The following is a 7326-nucleotide window of genomic DNA, read 5'->3' on the forward strand; positions in this document are numbered from 1 at the left end:
TAAATGGTGCCATAACAGTTGATATCCATGTAGGAAAAAAAATAAGCTTTGATCCCTTAACCATACACAATAATTAACTAAAAATCAATCATAAACTTAAATGTAAAAAGCTAAGCACCTAAAGCTTCTAGAAGGAGGCCAGGCGAGGTGGCTCACGCCTGAAATCCCAGCACTTTCAGAGGCTGAGGCAGTTGGATCACCTGAGGTCAGAAGTTCAAAACCAGCCTGGCCAACACGGCAAAACCCCGTCTCTACTAAAAATACAAAAATTAGCCGGGTGTGGTGGCAGGCATCTGTAATCCCAGCTACTTGGGAGGCTGAGACGAGAATCACTTGAAACCAGGAGGCGGAGGTTACAGTGAGCTAAGATGGCACCACTGCACTCCAGCATGGGCGACAGAGCAAGACTCCGTCTCAGGAAAAAAAAAAAAGGAACAAGTGCTAGATCATAAAATAAGTCTCAAAAACATTAAAGTAATATTTGAAACATTCTAGAACAATTTAAGTTAGAAATCAGTAACAAGCATGGCCGCACGAGCTCATCAAGTGGAGAGGCAGCCGCGGGGATGGACGTGTTCCTCACGATCCGGCGCCACAAGACCACCATGTTCACGGACACCAAGGAGTCCAGCGCGGTGTTCGAGCTGAAGCGCATCGTTGAGGCCATCCTCAAGCGGCTGCCTGACAAGCAGTGGCTGTGCTAGGACGACCAACTCCTGGATGATGGCAAGACACTGGGCGAGTGTGGCTTCACCAGCCAAATAACACAGCCACAAGCCCCAGCCACAGTGGGGCTGGCCTTCCGGGCAGACGACAGCTTTGAGGCCCTGTGCATCAAGCCGTTTTCCAGCCCGCCCGAGCTGCCTGACGTGATGAAGCCCCAGGACTCGGGAAGCTGTGCCAATGAACAAGCCGTGCAGTGAGGACCCCCGAGAGGCCCATTCCCCCCAATAAAAGAGACTTGGGGGTGAAAGAAATCAATAACAAAATTAACACTTGTATTTTAAAGAACATGGTTGGGAAATAACTCTAAATAACCCCTTCTAAATAACTCACGAATCAAAAAAATCAGGCTAAAAATTAAGAAATACTTAGAAGTAAGCATTTATAAAAATAAGATATCAAACTTGTGGCATAATGCTCAATTGATAAACGGAGGTAAATTTTAAAACCTCATCTTTATATTAGAAAAAAAGAAATTTAACACAATTATTAGCTAAATGTGCCTTCTTAGAAATTAGAAAAAGGGCAATAGATTAAACCCAAAGCAGACAGAAGATACTAAATATAAGAACAGAAATCAATGAAATAGGAAGAAAAGACAATACAGAGAATCAACAAGGTCTAAAGTTTAATAGAATAGATAAAACACTGGTGGGACTTGGGGAGAAAGAGAGAATGAAAGAAGGTAGCTTATAAAAAAGGAAATACATTATGACCAATTTGGGCTTGTCCTAAGAATGCAAGGGTAGTTTCACAGAAAATAAATTCATGCAATTTACCATGTTAATGGATTAAAGGAGAAACTTATCTCAATGGTTGCTTGAGAAGCAAGAAAGTCACAACATTTTCATGTTTAGAAAAATCTATTTGGCAAACTAGGAATACAAGCAAACTTCCTCAACTACATAAGGAGAATATTTAAAAATATAACCCTTACTGACCAGGCGTGGTGGCTCAGACCTGTAATCCCAGCACTTTAGGAGGGTGAGGCAGGTGGATCACGAGGTCAGGAGTTCAAGACCATCCTGGCCAACATGGCGAAACCCTGTCTCTACTAAAATACAAAAAAAAATAAAATTAGCCAGGCGGGGTGGCGCACGCCTGTAGTCCCAGCTACTCCAGAGGCTGAGACGGGGGAATCACTTCTGGGAGGTGGAGGTTGCAGTGAGTTGAGATGACGCCACTGCACTCCAGCCTGGCAAGAGAGCGAGACTGTGTCTCAACAACAACAACAACAAATATATATATATTTGTAGTTCTCTTTGAAGAGGTCCTTCACATCCTTGTAAGTTGGATTCCTAGGTATTTTATTCTCTTTGAAGCAATTGTGAATGGGAGTTCACTCATGATTTGGCTCTCTGTTTGTCTGTTATTGGTGTATAGGAATGCTTGTGATTTTTGCACATTGATTTTGTATCCTGAGACTTTGCTGAAGTTGCTTATCAGCTTAAGGAGATTTTGGGCTGAGACGATGGGGTTTTCTAAATATACAATCATGTCATCTGCAAACAGGGACAATTTGACTTCTTCTTTTCCTAATTGAATACCCTTTCTTTCTTTCTCCTGCCTGGTTGCCCTGGCCAGAACTTCCAACACTATGTTGAATAGGAGTGGTGAGAGAGGGCATCCCTGTCTTGTGCCAGTTTTCAAAGGGAATGCTTCCAGTTTTTGCCCATTCAGTATGATATTGGCTGTGGGTTTGTCATAAATAGCTCTTACTATTTTGAGATACGTCCCATCAATACCTAATTTATTGAAAGTTTTTATCATGAAGGGCTGTTGAATTTTGTCAAAGGCCTTTTCCTGCATCTATTGAGATAATCATGTAGTTTTTGTCATTGGTTCTGTTTATATGCTGGATTACATTTATTGATTTGCGTATGTTGAACCAGCCTTGCATTCCAGGGATGAAGCCCACTTGATCGTGGTGGATAAGCTTTTTGATGTGTTGCTGGATTCGGTTTGCCAGTATTTTATTGAGGATTTTTGCATTGATGTTCATCAGGGTTATTGGTCTAAAATTCTCTTTTTTTGTTGTATCTCTGCCAGGCTTTAGTATCAGGAAGATGCTGCCTCACAAAATGAGTTAGAGAGGATTCCCTCTTTTTCTATTGACTGGAATAAGTTCCCAAAATGCTCTTTGGAAAAAGCACAGGTCACTCAGATCCCACTGTAACTTGTGTTTCTTTCTCCTAGGCATGGCCTCACCCTTTGCTAAATAAACCTCTAATCAATTGAGATCTGCCTCAGTCACTTTTTGGATTACATAATGAAATTGAAAACTACTTTAATGGGAATTTCCATGTACTTAAAAAGCAAATTCTCAACTTTGTATAGCAAAGCCAAAGGCCAAGAATAGACAAGACACTCTTAAAATGAACAGAGTAGAAGAACTTAACCTACTAGATTCATTATAAAGTTAGAGAAGTTGGTAATTAAGACTCTATAGTAATTAAGTGTGGTTTCAGTGCTGAGAGAAACAGACCAATAGAGCAGAATAGACAGAAAAGGATGCACACATACATGAAACTTGGTCTATAACACAGGTCATACTTAGAGCAGTATGGAAAAAACAGATTTTTCAACAAATAGTGTTCAGTTTCCATGTGAAAAAAAATAAAATTGTCCTGGCGCAGTGGCTGGCACCTGTAATCCCAGCGCTTTGGGAGGCCGTGGTGGGTGGGTCACTTGAGGTCAGGAGTTCAAGACCAGCCTGACTAACATGGCAAAACCCCATCTCTACTAAAAATACAAAATCAGCCAGGCATGGTGGCCCATGCCTGTATGCCCAGCTACTTGGGAGGCTGAGGCAGGAGAATCGCTTGAACCCAGGAGGCAGAGGTTGCAGTGAGCCGAGATCGTGCCATTGCACTCCAGCCTGGGCAACAGGAGTGAAACTTTGTCTCAAAAAATAAATAAATAAAAATAAAATAAAACTGGATTTCTGACATCATACACACGAGTCAGTTTCCAACTGAGTCAATTTCAGTTGGAAAGAGTAAAACTATCATAGTGTCATATGGAAAATAACTTTTGTTTCACTCCTCATCTCCCAAGAATTGGCTTGTTTATTTTCTTTCTTTTTTCTTTTTTGAGAATAATACCTTTATAACTTCTAAGTAAAGAAATATTTTCTTAATAAACAAACATAACACAAGCCATAAAGAAAAAAATGAATAAGTTCAACAGCATTAAAACTAAGAATTTCTGCTCATCAAAAAACATGAAAGATAGAAAAAACAAGCCACAAACTGGGATTAAATATGCGTAACATAGTTAACCAACAGAAGTTGAACAGTTGGCATTTTTGAGTTAATAAGAAACAGATAATGCAATAAAAAAACGGGCAAAAGATATCACAGGTAGTTAACAGAAAAGAAACGTGAATGGGTCCATAAGCATATGAAAATATTCTCAAGCCATAGCAGGACAAGCCGCAGACAAAACCCCTCAGACACCAAGTTAAAGAAGGAAGGGCTTTATTCATCCAGGAGCTTCCACAAGACTCACGCTTCCAACAACCAAGCTCCCCGAGTGAACAATTCCTGTCCCTTTTAAGGGCTCACAACTCTATGGGGGTCCACGTGAGAGGGTCGTGATTGATTGAGCAAGCAGGGGGTACGTGACTGGGGGCTGCATGCACTGGAAATTAGATTGGAACAGAACAGGACAGGGATTTTCACAGTGCTTTTCTATACAATGTCTGTCATCTATAGATAATATAACCAATTAGATCAGGGGTCGATCTTTAACTACTAGGCCCAGGGTGTGGCACCAGGCTGTCTGCTTGTGGATTTCACTTCTGCCTTTTAGTTTTTACTTCTTCTTTCTTTAGAGGCAGAAATTGGACATAAGACAATATAAGGGGTGGTCTCCTCCCTTAAACCTTATTTTTTAGGAGCTAAAAATTTAAACCACCAGGAGATTCCATTTAATACCAATTAGACTAGCAAAAATTAAGGAATTTCTCTTCACTAAGGCTAGTAGAGATGTAGAATGGGGCTTCTCAAACACTGCAGGTGGGAGCGTAAATTCACAATGTAAAAGACTTTGAACATTTGCATACTCACATATTCTGGAGGAGTGGCTGTAAACCTTTTGACCATCACCATAATAAGAAACACATTTTATATCCCAACCCAGTGCGCGAACATGCTTACAAGTAAAATCAGTTTAGCGAAACAATACTTGCTCTTACTATATGTGGTATGCTCTGATATTTTATATTTTTTCATATAACAGTTTTCATGTCTTTTGTACCAGTCCTACATAAATTTATAGAGTCAATTCTGGCAGTTTAGACTCCTCACCTTGGGCCTTCATTAATAGATTTTTCTGGAGTGAAGTAGGATGAACCCTGGTGTTTCTCTTTTTTCACTTTCGTTTTTTTTCCCATTGTTTCTCTTCACGTTCCTGGAAGTTACCTCAGTTAATTACAGGACTTAATATACTTAAATTGCACATTAATTCTCCTGACAAATATCTTCTTTGATCCAACAATTTCCGCCACGTGGTATTTCTTTCCAGTTTTGTTATGGTAACATTTGTGGGATCTTCCTCTTAGAATAGTACCCATTCCCTTCATGTCTACAACTTTCGGGGAGATTCCTACACATGCAGTAAAGGGAACAGCTCTGCCAGGCATGGTGGCTCATGCCTGTAATCCCAGCACTTTGGGAGGCTGAGGCAGGTGGATCACCTGAAGTCAGGAGTTTGAGACCAGCCTGGCCAACATGGCGAAGCCCTATCTCTACCAAAAATATAAAAATTAGCTGGGCTTGGTGGCGCATGCCTGTAATCCCAGATACTCAGGAGGCTGAGGCAGGAGAATCACTTGAACCCGGGAGGAGGAGGTTTTGGTGAACCGAGATTACTCCATTGCACTCCAACCTGGGCAACAAGAGCAAAACTCTGTCTAAAAAAACAACAAAAACAAAAAATGTGACTAGTGTGACTGAGGAACTGAAATTTTCATTTGATTTACTTTTCATTAATCTAAATTCAGATAGTCACCCAAGGCCAGTGGCTATTGTTTTGGAAAACACAGTTCTGGACGTTGTCATGATCAGTAACTGGAAAGCCTCCCTCCCAACCTCATTTTCAATCATCACACTCTACTGATCGTCACATTCTACTAACAGCATCTATTTTTCCAGCATATTTTTTCTAATATCAAATCCACTGATCCTTCCAACCCTGTGAGACCTAAAACCCACTGATTCTACAACTAGTTCATTGTCCCTCAATTCTGCATTTCCCCCCTCGCCCAGTTTGAATGCCATCATCTCCCAAACACTTGTCCTTCTCCGGCTTCATTGTTTCTGTTTGGCAAAAACTGAAACCTGATTTAATCTGAGTCTTTTTCATCTACATGCTGAAATCTTCACATCTCAATGTGGAGAAGAAAAATGCCCAGCTCGGCCAGGCGCGGTGGCTCATGCCTATAATCCCAGCACTTTGGGAGGCCAAGACGGGCGGATCACGAGGTCAGGAGATGGAGACCATCCTGGCTAACACGGTGAAACCCCGTCTCTACTAAAAATATAAAAAAATTAGCCGGGCGTAGTGGCAGGCACCTGTAGTCCCAGCTAATTGGGAGGCTGAGGCAGGAGAATGGCGTGAACCCGGGAGGCGGAGCTTGCAGTGAGCCGAAATCGCGCCACTGCACTCCAGCCTGGGCGACTGAGCGAGATTCCGTCTCAAAAAGAAAAAAAAAAAAATGCCCAGCTCATTGAATTCATGACTGCCAACCTCAAGAACATGTCTGGGCATTGCTTGGCAAGCTAACTTCTTCACTCTACTGCTGTGTCGGGGTAACTATTTTATATCTTCTCTCTCTTCAGACTTCCCTATCTCCACTTGCATCACCACTATTAGCTTTCACAAGCTTCCACCCGCCCATCTCCCACCTTCCAGCATCTGTGCCCATGAACTCTGCACCTTCTTTTGTTATTACGTCTCTCCTCTTACTTCAGACTCGTCCCCACTCCCCCCCCCTCCTTTTTTTTTTTTTGAGACAGAGTCTCAATCTGTCACCCAGGCTGGAGTGCAGTGGTACAATCTTGGCTCACTGCAACCTCTGCCTCTTGGGTTCAAGCGATTCTCCTGCCTCAGGCTCCTGAGTAGCTGGGATTACAGGTGTGTGCCACAGATGCAGCTAATTTTGTATTTTTAGTAGAGACGGGGTTTCACGATGTTGGCCGGGCTGATCTCAAACTCCTGACCTCAAGTGATCCGCCTGCCTTGGCCTCCTAAAGTGTTGGGATTACAGGTGAGAGCCACCATGCCCGGCCTCTATTGACCTTTTGGCTGTCTCTCTTTGTATATTTATTGGTGGTGGTAATTGCTCCAGGCATTACAATATGTACACCTAAACTTTCAAATCTATTTGGGGTTCATAAACCATTCAAACCTTGCAACCGGCAGGGCATAGTGGATTATGCCTATAATCCCAGCACTTTGGGAGGCCGAAGTGGGCAGATCACGAGGTCAGGAGAGCGAGACCATCCTGGCTAACACAGTGAAACCCCATCTCTACTAAAAAAATACAAAAAAGAAAATTAGCCGGGCATGGTGGCGGGCGCCTGTAGTCCCAGCTACTCG

The 7326-nt window shown here is 42.3% G+C and overlaps 1 pseudogene; it reads left to right on the plus strand.

Moving 5' to 3' along the window:
- Window positions 1-566: 566 nt before the first annotated feature.
- LOC100585075 lies at window positions 567-923 on the plus strand (annotated as a pseudogene).
- Window positions 924-7326: the final 6403 nt, after the last annotated feature.

This window comes from Nomascus leucogenys, chromosome 5 (genome assembly GCF_006542625.1).
Source record: "Nomascus leucogenys isolate Asia chromosome 5, Asia_NLE_v1, whole genome shotgun sequence".
Taxonomy (NCBI): Eukaryota; Metazoa; Chordata; class Mammalia; order Primates; family Hylobatidae; genus Nomascus; species Nomascus leucogenys.